The sequence below is a fragment of the Triticum aestivum genome, chromosome 5A, assembly GCF_018294505.1.
Source record: "Triticum aestivum cultivar Chinese Spring chromosome 5A, IWGSC CS RefSeq v2.1, whole genome shotgun sequence".
NCBI classification, from domain to species: domain Eukaryota; kingdom Viridiplantae; phylum Streptophyta; class Magnoliopsida; order Poales; family Poaceae; genus Triticum; species Triticum aestivum.
In genome coordinates, this window is record NC_057806.1 from 304583480 (window position 1) to 304600271 (window position 16792).

The following is a 16792-nucleotide window of genomic DNA, read 5'->3' on the forward strand; positions in this document are numbered from 1 at the left end:
TATTCCATGTATAGGTCAATAGCGAGGGGCTCGACGCGGACCCCAAATCCTATTTGGCGTTTTAAGCGTTCGCTATAGACATTTTGCAACTTGTCGCACACAGCCTCCCTCCCCGCTCTAGGACGGCGCATTTACTCTTTTTCTGTTCAAACCCTCAAAACATGTGCGTGACGTGGTTTGGATCGCACTCCTCCCGGGTAGGTAGGGAACGCACTAACCAAGGGCGTGTTTGGTTTCATGGCTTGCACCTGGCTCGTACTTGCGATGCAATTTTCTCGATGTTTGGTACCCTGCATGCCTTCCTGGGCCAGGCCCGACGGATGCAAAGGAGCCTCCCAGCCAGGCTGAGGCGGACGCAAGAATCCGCCGTATCTCCGAGCCAGGCCCGTGCCTGCATGCGCACCTCGTGTTTCTCCTTTTCCCCTTCCTCTCTCTCACGCGTCAGATTGGATCGAGCATCCAATTCACTTCCGCCCCCGCTGTCTGAGCTCCGTCGGCCATTAACAGTCCGAACTCCCCTTCCACCATAGGTCCGTGCTCCCTCACCGGCGCTCCTCCACGCCAACATTGGGGGCCACGCCGACCGCCACCAATCGAGAGGAAGATGGGGGAGGGGAGCACCTGGGCCACGCCGGCCGCCGCCAACCGTGAGCTGCAACCGGCGCTGCCACCAATCCAGGTGCAGTCGCATCTCCGCCGCCGAAATCTCCTCCTGGCAGGCCATCTCAACGTCCTCACCTGTTCATCTGGTAGTTCTCAGACACGGCCATCTACTGCATCTCAGTAGAATGTGCAATATTTTTTTAGATGAACTAGAATGTGCCAGGTTGGTGGAAATATTTTGATTTGTTTGTGAAATTCCCGACGAATAATTGACACTTGAGCTTTTGGTTCAATTTCAGTTCAAATTTGTTTTACCTGTTCCATGGAATGGTCCAAATCCAATTGAAAATTTTGAATGGTTGAAATTGGAAGAGAAGAGTTTACATAATTAAGCCCAATTCAGCCTACCAAACAACATTTGTCATGTATAGCATCCCTCGTGCATCCATATCATGCAGCCAACCAAACCCACAGCTCACTCCATCTTTGCATCCAATCAAGCAGGCCAGTCTCACCCAGGATGCCGATGCAGGCTAGAGCCACCCAGGCAACCGAATACGCCCCAAGTGTGCCACCAGACCCGATGTGCTAGGTTCCTTTTTTTATTTCTTAAACTGCAAACCTGAAAGAACACAGTTGTTTCCTGTTTGGTTTTCTTTGTCTCTTCTTTTTCTTTTCCTATTTTTGTTTTCTTAAACGGTGAACTTCTTTAAATTTGTAAAACAACAAAAATTGATGATTTTTTTTTAAAAATTGTGAACCTTTTATTGAAATTGATGAACTTGTTTTCAAAATTGATGTACTTTATCTAAATTTCTGTTAACTTTTTTTAAAAAAAAATCAATGATTCTTGTTTAAAATTGATGCAAAATTTCAAAATTGTGAACTTTTTTCACAATTGATGAACCTTTTTGCAAATCTATAAAAAATCAAAATCGATGAATATTTTTCATTTATGGGAAGGTTTCAAAGAATTGATGAAGTTTGTTTCTAAATTCATGGATTTTTTTCAAGTTTGTGAACTTTTCTTCAAAGATAATGTGTTTTCTTCAGTGTTGCATATTTTTTTGGCATTTTTTATGAACTTTTTAGATTCGCAATATTTTTCAAAATTCGCTTGCTTTTTCTCAAAGGGATGAACTTTTTTACAAAATCTACAAACCTATTTTTATTTCAGATTTTTTTCATTTTTTTTAAAACAGTTGGTTTTTTCTTCCAGGCCAATAGCACAAAAGACAAAAGAAACTAGCGAGCGGCCCAGCGAACAAAGCTTGCGACAGAGCAACTGGAGCGAGTGAGGGGCATGCAAGCGAATTCACGTGGCTGGTCCGCAGCCCGCTTGGGCGCGCGAGAGTGCCAGCTGCGCAAAATAGGAGGGGAGATATACAGTAAAGCAGGGCTCATTGACGACATATGGAGCGATTATACATGAGATAATAGAACACTCTACTAGTTTTACTGCTTGTAACATAGTCCATGAATTTAGGAGGTAGAACACCCATGCTCACAATCTCGCTAAGCATACATTATCACTTGGTTTTGGCCGTCATGTTTGGTTTGGGCAACCTGATGACTTACTCTTTATACCTATAAACGTTATGATTTGAATAAAGCTTGCCAAGTTTGTCTAAAAGAACTGCGCGAAATAGGAGGCTAGATATACAGTCTTTTTTGCATCAAAATGCATATAACGCGGGGCAGGAGACGTGAGTGCCACTTACGTTTTTTTGGCGATTTCTACTATTTTTCTATGTTTCTTGTTAGTTTTCTTTTCTATTTTATTATTATTTATTTTCCTTTATAATAGGTTTTGGACGTAAATAGAAGAGAAAAGTAAAAGTGTTGATGAAAAAATATAGGGAGGAAAAGTCGCTTATAAACGATGCCACGATCTTTGATAAGGGATAAAAAGCCCTCAGGCTTGCTTGTAAAAAAAATGAATGTGTTGTATCACCTAGCCCGCCCAGCCCAGCCAGCACGTTATGTCAGCAAAAGACAAATAGGATTCCACGTGGGACACGATATAGCCATTCTCCTATCTGCCGCATATCTTGAGAGTCAAAAGTTAGAGGAAATGCATAGGCTACCCTCCGTTAATGACTTCATCTTTTATTCACGATAATTACCAAAAACATTGTAAGAATAATAGGTTCTTTCGAAAATGTTCAAAAAATATTGTTTATAATGAGTTTCAATATTAAAACCTATGAATTATGAAAATAAAAAATGAAATACTTTCATCGTGTATTTTGAAAATATTTATCGTGTTTTAGAAACATGTTCATCACAAATTTAAAATGTTTACCATGTACTTCAAAAGATGTTCATGCATACACAATATTATTTATTTCTAGAAGCAAGTCAAAAGAAAATAAAAATAAGAAAGTAAAAAAATCATGTATTTAAAAACAAGTTCATCGCGTAGTTTGAAAAAAGTTCATCTATTGTCGGAGTAATTGACCACGGGTAGCCTTATCAGCCCCATAGTATTTCAAGACATCAGGGCTGGCTGCGCCCCTCAAACCCTCCGAAGAAAGGCCGACTCCTAGGGCCGGCTGGTTCAGCTAGCCGGCTGCCAGAAGGCGGCGTGCTCCCAACAGGCAGCCCCGGAACGACGGCATCTAGCAGGCGGCCCCGGCGCCCCTCTTAAAGTTTGTACCCATTTATTACGAAGAGACGGGGCGTGGCTACAGTACAAACCTGCCACCCCCGAATCCAGGGCGGAACGTGGCCACAGTGCTGATGTACAAAGCGGACACCCCTCACCCGGCACGACACTGTTGCCACGTAGCATGTGACATCACCTACTTCAGAGGAAGCCATGCTCCCACGATGGGCGGTCGGTACGGCCCGCAGGCAGCGGGCCCTACCTGTCCGCGAGCCACCAGAAGACGACGAAATCCTAGCAGATGGCGTCAAGGGCGGGCCGACTCCTAGCAGGCGGCCCTCCCTCCCCTCGGAGTCTGCGCACCATTAATCCGATGAGACGGAGCGTGGCTACAGTGAGTGCCCGCCAGGCGGCGGGACTGTAGCCATGCGCCCTCCGACAAAGCCTCTGTCATCAAGGGTGAGGGTATAAAGCAGTCAACATGGCCCGCAGGTGGCAGGCCCTACCTGTCGGTCGAGATCACGGCAGTTGGCAGGACCCATCAAGCGGTGGGCCCCAGTAGCTGGCAGAGAAGCCGGCGCCCAGAGACACTGACGGACGGGTCTAATTACCATTGTACCCCTGGGGGTAGGCCTATATAAACCCCCCAGGCTCACCCATGCAAAGGGTTCAGAACCCTAGCCATCAAAAACACACAATAGAAGAAGAATATAGAGCTAGCCTTGCCCTTCTTCCTCTTCTAACCGGAACAGCTCAAGGAGCACACTTGCAGCTACTCTATTGATGATAGTCATCATGCCGAGACCCCGAAGAGCAGGACTAGGTGTGTTATCTCCACGGAGAGTCCTGAACCTGGGTAAACCTCATAGGCGTCCGTGGTCACGCTCACGCCCGCTTCTAGAGCCCGGCCACGTACTCTTGTCCCCCTCCATGATAAGTCACCACATGGCATATGTCGCTAGATATCCCCGACATTTGGCGCCCACCATGGGGCTAGGTGCACCGTCATCCGGAAACATGTTCTGGACGGGAATCCTCTTCCTTCTTGGCGAGCGCAGCCAGCCCGACACGCATGATCGCGTTTGCGTCAATGCGTTGCGCGGTGTGGAAGCCGCTTGCGCCGCAAGCTGCCTCACTGATCTCATCGACGGGATCCGCCTCTCCGACGAGCCCGCGCCCGATGCGGGAACGACCAACTCCGAGAGCTGCCTCGTCGACCTCCTCGGCAAGCTCCACATCGCCAATGAGCCTGCCTCCGACCTAGAGTCCGTTGGCTCCACCGACCCGCCTGCCGAGATGCTCGTCGACTTCGACGTGGCATCCACTGATGCCTTCCCTGACGATGTGATGATCATCGATGACCCACTCTCTCCTGCAGTCAGCGGCACCGACGCCAGCACCGTCACGGAGGTGCTGGTCACTAGCCATGACGGAACCTTTGACGGGGCCGGCCAGGACCCGCTGCAGGCGACAGTGCGGGGTCTGTCCGCTCCCATAGCGGTGGGCGCCAACGGTGCGGCACTAGAAATGTTCCGCATCTCGCTCCTCGACAGCGCCAACAAGTTGGCGGACATGAGGCGCCTCACCAAAGCCTACCAGCACGAGATCGACCGCGCTGTGTGTGGCACGCAGGCTGGTGGCGAACCTAGTTGGGTGGGCACGGTCCGACAACGCGGCGTGGCCATCGCCAGCATGCTGGGAGCCGACCGCCCGGTCTACGCCACTCTGATGGAGAACTTACGCACCGCCCAGGCGGCGGCTGATGAGCTGGACCACCTAGAGGGCGACGAGCACCGCTGCATGACGGCGCGCCTCCAGCAGCTCCTCGACGCGGCAATCGCGTAGCTGGAAGCTGGCCACCGCATGGTGGAACCCGGAGTGCAAGCCGAAAACCACCCCCTCACCGGGAGCATGGGGCGACCTCCCGGTCCCCGACAGGTGGCCCCCGCGATCGGCGAGACCAAGAGTCGGCTGCTAGCCGCAGTCGGACATGGCGCACCCACATCACGATCGAGCGTGACCAAGACGGCCGCCCACGAGTAGTGGAACAGCGGGGCGATCGTCTGCCTCCCCCGCGCAGAGAGAGGCGCGCCTCCCAGCCGCCTGTTGAGCATCTGACTCTTGGAGGCCGGCTAGGCCCCCGTGAAGGAGTCGGAGAGAACGATGCCTGCCACCGGATCGACCGACTGGCTCGGTCCCTGGCGGTAGAAGAAGATGCAATCGGCCCTCCTTGTTTCGGCCCTCGCATTCGCGACGAGCCCTTCCCCAAAGGGTTCTCGCTTCCTCGAGATACGCCCAAATACAACGGCTCCGTGAAGCCGGAGCATTCGCTGGTTGACTACTCCACAGCCGTCAGCATAGCAAACGGCAACAAGCGTGTTGCCGTGAAGTACGTTCCGCTCATGCTCCAGGGCACGACCCGGACATGGCTGAACAGCGTCAAGCCCTACAACGTTAACAGCTGGCTGGACTTCGTCGATGTCTTCATCCGCAACTTCACCAACACCTACAAGCGGCCACCCAAGCCTTGCTAGCTCTCCACGTGCGTCCAAGGCCCGACTGAGTCCACCCGCGACTACCTGACGCGCTGGGCTAAGCTGCACAACTCCTGCGAAGGGGTGCACGAGGTGCAGGCCATAGAATACTTCACCGCCGGGTGTAGAGAAGGCACCTTGCTCAGGCACAAGCTCCTTCACGACGAGCCAGCCACACTAGACGAGCTGCTGATCAGAGCGGACAAGTACGCCACGGCCGACTCCTCCATGAAGTCGGAGCTTCGGGTGGAATCGTCCGGGAAGGTGACTCCCCCGGCTCCTCAAACGCAGGCTGGTGACTCCAGTCGGCGACAACAGCCAAACGACAACAAGCGCAAGGCCGCGCAGCCGGCTTCCACTAGCCGGCAGGTGGCAACAGTCGAAGACCAGCAGCTGGAGGGGCAGCCCGGCCCCAAGCGTCATAAGGGCGGCAAGCCTTCTTGGTTGCCCGCCTTCTCCTTCGAGCAAACCCTTGATGTTCCCTGCAAGTTCCATAGCGGCGCAAAGCCGTCCAACCACACCACCCGGAAATGCCACTGGCTCACCATAATCGCCAAGGGCGAGGACCTGCCTCCTCCGCCTGCCGGCCCCCCGGCTCCGCCTCCTCAGCAGCCGGCATCCCAAGGCCAATGCCACTGATGTCTACTACACAACCTTCTTCTTGTAGACATTGTTGGGCCTCCAAGTGCAGAGGTTTGTAGGACAGTAGAAAATTTCCCTCAAGTGGATGACCTAAGGTTTATCAATCTGTGGGAGGCGTAGGATGAAGATGGTCTCTCTCAAACAACCCTACAACCAAATAACAAAGAGTCTCTTGTGTCCCCAACACACCCAATACAATGATAAATTGTATAGGTGCACTAGTTCGGCGAAGAGATGGTGATACAAGTGCAATATGGATGGTAGATATAGGTTTTTGTAATCTGAAAATATAAAAACAGCAAGGTAACTAATGATAAAAGTGAGCGAAAACGGTATTGCAATGCGTTGAAACAAGGCCTAGGGTTCATACTTTCACTAGTGTAAGTTCTCTCAACAATAATAACATAATTGGATCATATAACAATCCCTCAACATGAAACAAAGAGTCACTCCAAAGTCACTAATAGCAGAGAACGAACGAAGAGATTATTGTAGGGTACGAAACCACCTCAAACTTATCCTTTCTGGTCGATCTATTCAAGAGTCTGTAGTAAAATAACACGAAACTATTCTTTCTGTTTGATCTATCCTAGAGTTCATACTAGAATAACACCTTAAGACGCAAATCAACCAAAACCCTAATGTCACCTAGATACTCCAATGTCACCTCAAATATCAGTGGGTATGATTATATGATATGCATCACACAATCTTAGATTCATCTATTCAACCAACACAAAGGACTTCAAAGAGTTCCCCAAAGTTTCTAACGGAGAGTCAAGACGAAAACGTGTGCCAACCCCTATGCATAAGTTCACAAGGTCACGGAACTCGCAAGTTGATCATCAAAACATACATCAAGTGGATCACGTGAATATCCCATTGTCACCACAGATAAGCACATGCAAGACATACATCAAGTGTTCTCAAATCCTTAAAGACTCAATCTGATAAGATAACTTCAAAGGGAAAACTCAATCCATTACAAGAGAGTAGAGGGAGAGAAACATCATAAGATCCAACTATAATAGCAAAGCTCGCGATACATCAAGATCATGCCGAATCAAGAACACGAGAGAGAGAGAGAGATCAAACACATAGCTACTGGTACATACCCTCAGCCCCGAGGGTGAACTACTCCCTCCTCGTCATGGAGAGCACCAGGATGATGAGGATGGACACCGGAGAGGGATTCCCCCCTCCGATAGGGTGCCGGAACGGGTCTAGATTGGTTTTCGGTGACTATAGAGGCTTGCGGCGGCGGAACTCCCGATCTCGGTTATTTTCTAATGGTTTCCATATTTATAGGAATTTTTGGCGTCGGGAACAAGTCAGGGGGGTCGCCGAGTCATCCACGAGATAGGGCGGCACGCTCGGGGGGTAGGGCGCGCCCCCACCCTCGTGGACGGCTCGGGACTCTTCTGGCCCAACTCTTTTACTCCGGGGGCTTCTTTTGGTCCATAAAAAATCATCAAAAATTGGCACGTCAATTGGACTCCGTTTGGTATTCCTTTTCTGTAAAACTCAAAACAAGGTAAAAACAGAAACTGGCACTGGGCTCTAGGTTAATAGGTTAGTCCCAAAAATCATATAAAATAGCATAAAAATGCATATAAAACATCCTAGATGGATAATATAATAGCATGGAACAATCAAAAATTATAGATACATTGGAGACGTATCAGCAGCCTACGTCGTCTTCACCAGCGTGGTCGATGACAGGCACAGCTGGCGTCAGCAGCACCTCTAGGTGAATGCTGTCGCCTCCGAAGTCCCAGAGTTCATGCACTAGTCCGAGAGGCCCATCAGCTGGAGCCGAGCAGACCACCCGGCCGTGATGCCCTTGACGGGTTCCTGTGCCTTGGTGTTGGAATCCACCTTCTCAACGGAGAGGCGAGCTTGCCGCTTCTCCCAGATCCTGATAGACGGCGGTAGAAGCATCAACATCCTCTACCGCGACAACATGGAGAAGCCGGGCATCAAAGAGAAGCAGCTCCTGCCTAGTCGAACTGTCTTTCATGGCATTGTACCCAGCCTTTACTGCTCTCCAATCGGCAAGATCAAGATAAATGTCCTATTCGGAGACAAAGATCACTTTCACCGCGAGCCGATCTGGTTCGAGGTGGTTGACCTGGACAGCCCCTACCACGCGCTCTTGGGCCGGCCAGCATTGGCCAAGTTCATGGCGGTACCGCACTATGCCTACCTCAAGATGAAGATGCCGGGCACCAAGGGCATCATCACCATAGCCGACGACTACCAGAAGTCGGCCGCCTGCACTGCTGCCAGCAGTTGGCCGGCCGAGTTCCTCGCCATCGCTGCAGAGAAGCCACTCCTTCACCGGGTTGTGGCCATGGCCAGCAAGCAGCCGAACATGTCACCAGACCCCAAGGAGTCGGAGGCCCAGGGCTCATTCCAGCCGGCCAAAGAGACCAAGAAGATACCCTTGGACCCGGAGCACCCGGAGAGGCACGCTGTCATAGGGGCCAACCTTGACAGCAAATAGGAAAGCAAGCTTGTTGATTCCTCCGTGAGAATCGGGACATCTTTGCATGGTCTCCCAAGGACATGCCGGGTGTTCCGACGGATTTCGCTGAGCACAAGCTACATGTCAGATCGGATGCAAAGCCGGTCAAGCAACCCCTTCGCTGCCTGTCAAAAGAGAAGAGAATAATTGTTGGTGAAGAGATCGCCCGGCTTCTGGCAACCGGCTTCATCATGGAAGTGTTCTACCTGGACTGGCTTGCCAACCCAGTCCTTGTGTTGAAGAAGAAGAACAAGTGTTGCATGTGTATCGACTACACTAGCCTCGACAAAGCCGGCCCAAAGATCCGTTTGCCCTCCCCCGGATAGATCAAGTGATTGACTCCGCAGTCGTATGCGAGCTGTTGTCTTTCTTGGATGCCTACTCTGGTTACCACCATATCAAACTGAACCCGGCCGATCGGCTGAAGACCACCTTCATCACACCATTCGGAGCCTTCTACTACCAGACCAAGACGTTCGAGTTGAAAAATGTCGGCGCCATGTTTCAGCGTTGCATGCAGAAGTGCCTCCTAAAGCAACTCGGCAGAAATGCCCACGTCTATGTAGACGATATTGTGGTGAAAGCAAAGAAGCGTGGCACCCTTCTGGAGGATCTCAAGGAGACCTTTGACAATCCGTGTCGTTTTCAAATCAAGCTCAACCCGGAGAAGTGTGTCTTCGGAGTCCCAGCCGGCCAGCTCCTTGGTTTCCTTGTCTCTGAACGCGGCATCAGGCGCTACCCTGTGAACATCAAGGCCATTGAGCGGATGCAGAGACCTACCCGGCGGCGGGACGTCCAGAAGTTCACTGGGTGCTTGGCATCTCTCAGCTAGTTCATCATTCGGCTGGGCGTGAAGGCCCTCCCCCTGTACCAGCCAATGAAGAAAACCACTTGCTTCGAGTGGAATGACAAGGCGGATGAAGCTTTCCTCCACCTCAAGAAGATGCTGACCACGCCGCCTGTCTTGGCCGCTCCGGCTGCTAAGGAACCCATGCTCCTCTACATTGCCGCCACCAACCAGGTTGTCAGCACCGTGATCGTGGTCGAGCGCCCTGAAGACGGCAAGGCACAGCCGGTCCAGAAGCCCGTCTACTACTTGAGTGAGGTGCTATAGGCCTCTAAGCAGACCTACCCCCACTACCAGAAGATGTGCTACGGTGTGTACTTTCCGCCAAGAAGCTCAACCAATACTTCCAAGAGCACTCCATCACGGTCGTTTGCACTGCCCCACTTGCCGAGTGGCCAAGTGAGCCATCGAGCTGGCTCCCCACACCATCCTCTACCAGCCCTGCATCGCCATCAAGTACCAAGCGCTGGCCGACTTCCTCATCGACTAGGCCGAGACCCAGTATCTGCCGCCAGCGCTAGACTCCACCCATTGGCGGATGCACTTTGATGGCTCGAAGATGCGCACCGGTTTGGGAGTCGGCATCGTCCTCACCTCTCCTAAAGGCGACAAGCTCAAGTACACGTTGCAGATTCACTTTGCCGCCTCCAACAATGTGGCCGAGTACGAGGCACTCGGCCACGGGCTCCGACTGGCTAAGGAGATCGGCATCCGCTGAGTGCTGTGCTACGACGACTCCGACTTGGTGGTCCACCAGTCGTCTGGCCACTAGGACGCCAAGGATGCAAACATGGCGAGCTACCGCTTCCTCATCTAACAAATCAGTGGGTACTTCGATGGGTGCGGGTTCCTTCACATGCCACGGGCCGACAACGAGCAAGTTGATGCCCTGGCATGGATCGGCTCCACCCGGCAGGGAATACCAGCCGACGTCTCCCTCCAGTGCCTACGCAAGCGATCTATCAAGCCTTCGCCAGAATTAGAGTCCATCTTCATGCCGACTGACCCTGGAACAGTCGGATTCGGCTTGGGGACTACAACAGTCGGCCCGGGGGTTTTGGCAGGCGGCCCGGGGACTTCAGCACTCGCACCCGACCTGGGGACTTCGGCAGATGGCCCAGGGACTGCAGCAGGCGCACCCAGCCCGGGGACTTCAGAACCCGGCCCGAGGGCTGCGCAGTCGGCTCGGGGATTTCAACGACACAGCAAGCGGCGGCCGACTCCACCCCGCCGCCTCCCAACCCAACCACCCTGGTACCAGTGGCTGTGATGACAGTGGTAGAAGCGCCATCATGGGCGCAACTGATACGTCTCCGTCGTATCTATAATTTTTGATTGTTCCATGCCAATATTCTACAACTTTCATATACTTTTGGCAACTTTTTATACTATTTTTGGGACTAACATATTGATCCAGTGCCCAGTGCCAGTTCCTGTTTGTTGCATGTTTTTTGTTTCACAGAATATCCATATCAAACGGAGTCCAAATGGAATAAAAACTGACGGAGATTTTTTTGGAATATATATGATTTTTGGGAAGAAAAATCCACGCGAGACGGTGCCCGAGGTGGCCACGAGGCAGGGGGGCGCGCCGGCCCCCCTAGGCGCGCCCTTGACCCACGTGGGCCACCCGTATGGCGGTTGATGCCCTTCTTTCGCCGCAAGAAAGCTAATATCTGAATAGAGATCGTCTTAAAATTTCAGCCCAATCGGAGTTACGGATCTCCGGGAATGTAAGAAATGGTGAAAGGGAAGAATCTAAGAACGCAGAAACAGAGAGAGACAGATCCAATCTCGGAGGGGCTCTCGCCCCTCCCGTGCCATGGAGTCCATGGACCAGAGGGGAAACCCTTCTCCCATCTAGGGAGGAGGTCAAGGAAGAAGAAGGAGGAGGGGGGGCTCTCTCCCCCTCGCTTCCGGTGGCACCGGAGTGCCATCGGGGGCCATCATCATCACCGCGATCTACACCAACACCTCCGCCATCTTCACCAACATCTCCATCACCTTCCCCCCTCTATCTACAGCGGTCCACTCTCCCGCAACCCGTTGTACCCTCTACTTGAACATGGTGCTTTATGCTTCATATTATTATCCAATGATGTGTCGCCATCCTATGATGTCTGAGTAGATTTTCGTTGTCCTATCAGTGGTTGATGAATTGCTATGATTGATTTAATTTGCTTGTGGTTATGTTGCTGTCCTTTGGTGCCCATCATATGATTGCGCGCGTGGATCACACCCTAGGGTTAGTTGTATGTTGATAGGACTATGTATTGGAGGGCAAGAGTGACAGAAGCTTCAACCTAGCATAGAAATTGATGCATACGGGATTGAAGGGGGACCAATATACCTTAATGCTATGGTTGGGTTTTACCTTAATGAACATTAGTAGTTGCAGATGCTTGCTAATAGTTCCAATCATAAGTGCATAGAATTCCAAGTCAGGGATGACATGCTAGCAGTGGCCTCTCCCACATAATACTTGCTATCGGTCTAGTAAAGTAGTCAATTGCTTAAGGGGCAATTTGGCAACTCCTACCACCACTTTTCCACACTCGCTATATTTACTTTATTGCTTATTTACTTACAACAGCCCCTACTTTTTATTTATGTACTCTTTATTATCTTGCAAACCTATCCAACAACACCTACAAAGTACTTCTAGTTTCATACTTGTTCTAGGTAAAGCGAACGTCAAGCGTGCGTAGAGTTGTATTGGTGGTCGATAGAACTTGAGGGAATATTTGTTCTACCTTTAGCTCCTTGTTGGGTTCGACACTCTTACTTATCGAAAACTGTTGCGATCCCCTATACTTGTGGGTTATCAAGACCTTTTTCTAGCGCCGTTGCCAGGGAGCAATAGCGTGGGGTGAATATTCTCGTGTGTGCTCGTTTGCTTTATCACTAAGTAATTTTTATTTGTTGTTCTTAGTTGTTCTCTATCTTTAGTTATGGATATGGAACACGAAATACCAAAAAAATAGGTGTACTTGCTACTCATGGAGATGGGGAACCTCCTAAAACCCTCGATGCTGGTTATGTGAAAATATTATGTACTACTTTAATAATCCTGAGAAAACCCCATTCAATTATGTAATGGGAGTAACGTTGGATAACGTGAATACTTTAGGGATTACCGCTTGACACAAAAAGGGAAACTATTATGGGATCAAATTCATATATTGAAGTGGTATGCTCGGCAATATGCTTGAGTAATGATTATACTTGTTGCTCTAGGATGAAGGCTCCACACCTTCCCTTTTTATGCAAATTTAATGATAATAAAACCTTAGCTTCTTATGCTAATGGTATATATGATTACTATGATGTGGAACAAATAGAAGAATTTGTTGCTTTTATGGGTGCTTATGAAATTGAATCTATGTTTAAAGACTTTGAAGATTTTGATGATGCTGTTTATAGGCCTGAAAATTTAGCTATCCTGAAATATTGTTGTGAGAATTATGAATGCAATTACGAAATTAATGCACTTATTGAGAAAGTCTCCGCTGTCCAAGAAGAGACTAATATTTTGCAGGAATCTATGGAAGAAGAAATTGATGAAACTGTGAGCTCATTGGATGAAAAAGATGGGGAGGCGAGCGAAGAATAAAAGGAGGAAGAGCGGATTAGCTACCCGTGCCCACCTTCTAATGAGAGTAACTCTTGAACTCATACATTGTTTAATTTCCCTTCGTGCTTACCGAAGGATGATTGCTATGATGATTGTTATGATCCCGTTGATTCTCTTGAAATATCCCTTTTTGATGATGATTGTGGCCAAGATGCCAATATGAATTATGCTTATGGAGATGAACTTGCTATAGTTCCTTATGTTAAACATGAAATTGTTGCTATTGCACCCACACATGATAGTCCTATTATCTTTTTGAATTCTCTAAACTACACTATATTGGAGAAGTTTGCTCTTATTAAGGATTATATTGATGGGTTGCCTTTTACTACTACACATGATGATTTTGATAGATACAATATGCATGCGCTTGCTGCTCCTACTTGCAATTATTATGAGAGAGGAACTATATCTCCACCTCTCTATGTTTCCAATAGGATAAAATTGCAAGAAACTGTTTATACTATGCATTGGCCTTTACTTTGTGTGCATGAATTATTCTTTTATGACATGCCGATGCATAGGAAGAGATTTAGACTTCGTCATTACATGATATATGTTACTTTGTGCTCACTACTAAATTATAAATCATTGTTAATTAAAATTGGCTTTGATATACCTTGGGATCCGGGTGGATTCACTACTTGAGCACTATATGCCTAGCTTAATGGCTTTAAAGAAAGCGCTGCCAGGGAGACAACCCGGAAGTTTTAGAGAGTCATTTATTTATGTTTAGTGCTTTCATATAGTTTAAAAACAACAAAAATAAAGAGGGGAACCCAAAACTTTTTCAAAAAGGAAAGCGAAAGTGAGAAAGACGAGCATTGTTGAAGTGGGAGCTAGCCTTGGACTTTGTTCATGCTCACGGAAACTTTGTGAATCTTGATTACAGAAAATTTTCAATAAAAATAAATACCCCCTTGTACAATTCCTTGTATTATAAAAATAATGTGCCAAGGTTTGCCTTTAGGATGTTTACATTTGCTTGATGGTTTGTACGGTGCAGGACAGAACCTTTGGCTGTAGTGCACAATTTTACATTTTTTGCTGGAACGTCAAATGGTTCTGATTCTTTTTGCACTGTCTTCCTATACAAATTTTTTATTTTTCCTAATTTTGGTAGAATTTTTCAAGTACCATAAGTATGGTGAATGTTCAGATTATTACAGACTGTTCTGTTTTAGACAGATTCTGTTTTTGATGCATAGTTTGCTTGTTTTGATGAAACTATCGATTCATATCAGTGGATTAAGCCATGAAAAAGTTATATTAAAGTAGACACAATGCAAAAACAAAATATGAATTGGTTTGCAACAGTACTTAGAGTAGTGATTTGCTTTATTGTACTAACAGATCTTACCGAGTTTTCTGTTGAAGTTTTGTGTGGATGAAGTGTTCGATGATCGAGAAGGTCTCGATGTGAGAAGAAGGAAGAGAGGCAAGAGCTCAAGCTTGGGGATGCCCGAGGCACCCCAAGTAAATATTCAAGGAGACTCAAGAATCTAAGCTTGGGGATGCCCCAGAAGGCATCCCCTCTTTCTTCAACAAGTATCGGTATGTTTTCGGATTCGTTTCGTTCATGCGATATGTGCAATCTTGGAGCGTCTTTTGCATTTAGTTTTCATTTTTCTTTTATGCACCATGCTGGTATGAGATAGTCCTTGGTTGATTTATAGAATGCTCTATGCACTTCACTTATATCTTTTGAGTATGGCTTTATAGAATGCTTCATGTGCTTCACTTATATCATTTGAAGTTTGGATTGCCTGTTTCTCTTTACATAGAAAACCGCCATTTGTAGAATGCTCTTTTGCTTCACTTAGATTTGTTAGAGCACGGGCATATCTTTTGTAGAAAGAATTAAACTCTCTTGCTTCACTTATATCTATTTGGAGAGATGACAGGAACTGGTCATTCACATGGTTAGTCATAAAATCCTACATAAAACTTGTAGATCACTGAATATGATATGTTTGATTCCTTGCAATAGTTTTGCGATATAAAGATGGTGATATTAGAGTCATGCTAGTGGGTAGTTGTGGATTGTAGAAATACTTGTGTTGAGGTTTGTGATTCCCGTAGCATGCATGTATGGTGAACCATTATGTAACGAAGTCGGAGCATGATTTATTTATTGATTGTCTTCCTTATGATGGCGGTCGGGGACGAGCGATGGTCTTTTCCTACCAATCTATCCCCCTAGGAGCATGCGCGTAGTACTTTGTTTTGATGACTAATAGATTTTTGCAATAAGTATGTGAGTTCTTTATGACTAATGTTGAGTCCATGGATTATACGCACTCTCACCCTTCCATCATTGCTAGCCTCTCCAGTACCGTGCAACTTTCACCGGTACCATAAACCCACCATATACTTTCCTCAAAACAGCCACCATACCTACCTATCATGGCATTTCCATAGCTGTTCCGAGATATATTGCCATGCAACTTTCATCATCATCATATACATGACTTGAGCATTCATTGTCATATTGCTTTGCATGATCGCAAGATAGCTAGCATGATGTGATGTCATTGCTACGCTAGATTTTTGCACATCCCGGTACACCGCCGGAGGCATTCATATAGAGTCATATATTTATTCTAGTATTGAGTTGTAATATTGAGTTGTAAGTAAATAAAAGTGTGATGATCATCATTATTAGAACATTGTCCCATGTGAGGTTATCAAAATAGAAGTGGCCAAAGAAGCCCCCCCCCCCAAAAAAAAAGAGAGAGAGGCCAAAGAAGCCTAAAAAAGGAAGAAAAAAAGAAAAAAAAGAAAAAATGAGAGAAAAAGAGAGAAGGGGGTAATGTTACTATCCTTTTACCACACTTGTGCTTCAAAGTAGCACCATGTTCTTCATATAGAGAGTCTCTTGAGTTATCACTTTCATATACTAGTGGGAATTTTCATTATAGAACTTGGCTTGTATATTCCAACGATGGGCTTCCTCAAATGCCCTAGGTCTTCATGAGCAAGCAAGTTGGATGCACACCCACTTAGTTTCAGTTTGAGCTTTCATATACTTATAGCTCTAGTGCATCCGTTGCATGGAAATCCCTACTCACTCACATTGATATCTATTGATGGGCATCTCCATAGCCCGTTGATATGCCTAGTTGATGTGAGACTATCTTCTCCTTTTTGTCTTCTCCACCATCATATTCTATTCCACCTATAGTGCTATGTCCATGGCTCATGCTCATGTATTGCGTGAAAGTTGAAAAGGTTTGAGAACGTCAAAAGTATGAAACAATTGCTTGGCTTGTCATCGGGGTTGTGCATGATGTGAGTATTTTGTGTGAAGAAGATGGAGCATAGCCAGACTATATGATTTTGTAGGGATAACTTTATTTGGCCTTATTATTTTGAAAAAACATGATTGCTTTATTAG